The sequence below is a fragment of the Propithecus coquereli genome, unplaced genomic scaffold (genome assembly GCF_000956105.1).
Source record: "Propithecus coquereli isolate 6110/MARCELLA unplaced genomic scaffold, Pcoq_1.0 Scaffold482, whole genome shotgun sequence".
In the NCBI taxonomy this organism is placed as follows: domain Eukaryota; kingdom Metazoa; phylum Chordata; class Mammalia; order Primates; family Indriidae; genus Propithecus; species Propithecus coquereli.
This window is the reverse complement of record NW_012150641.1, coordinates 1,591,810-1,592,897: the sequence shown is the minus strand read 5'-3', so window position 1 is coordinate 1,592,897 and position 1,088 is coordinate 1,591,810.

The window sequence follows — 1,088 nt, the reverse complement described above, 5'->3', positions numbered from 1 at the left end:
CAAGTTAGGAAAATATAAAGCTAAAGTGTTTATAATGTTGAAAATTGGCAAAATATGAAAGACTCACGTATTCAATTATATTCTATTGACTGAACAATGATGAGATGAGAAAAATATTAAGGCATATATAATTCATAAATTATTATATATTTGTTTCCTAAAACTTAGTTTTCTTGACTCCATATCAGCAAAACCAGTAATTATATTGTTATAATGAAGATTTTCACATGATTTCTATTCTATTGACAGTAATGATCTGCAGGATTAAAATATAAATTGTAAACGTTTCAAAAGTATACAAATTTTAAATATATTTTCATCAAAACATGTAAATTAAGGTAAATGTAGAACTTGTTTTTTGAGACAAGTTCTCGCTATGTTGCCCAGGCTGGTCTCTAACTCCTGGGCTCAAGCGATCCTCCTGCCTCGGCCTCCCAGGAAGCTGGGACTACAGGCACACACTGCTACACCTGGCAGAGCATTTTCATTTTAAATTATTCGTCACATTTTAGAAGGGATTTGTCTTCTAAAATATTAAAAATCTTTATCTTCTGAAATATTTTGAAACGATTAGAAAAACAAAATACAAGTTATAAACAATAAACATTAAAATTTTAAGCAAAATTGTTTTAGGAAAGCTAAAATATTTAGATTTTTGAAAATGTATTAAATCTTATTTTTAATGTTTTAATACCACAGGTATTTGTGGTTCTAGCATTCCATATCAACAGCTACAGTGTGAGGAATCAGCACACACTTCCTCTGTGTTGTAGCTAGATCTGCATGTGCCCAATGCGGGAGCAATACGGCGTGTTTACTATTACACAATTGTCTTGGGCAGCCTTGTGTGACGGTTGTGGATACTGTGTTAGTTCGTGAGAGCCTACCTACGTGACACCCTCAGTTGGATTGTCCCATAGACACTTCAAAATCATTGCGTTCCAAACTGAACTCATTAGATTCCTTTCCTAAGCCTGCTGTTTTCCGTTTTCTCAATCGCAGCGAAGAGCAAAGATTCTCTCTCTCCTCTCTCTCTCTTTCTCTCCCTCTCTCTTCCTCTCTCTCTCTCTTTCTCTCTCTCTCTCTCT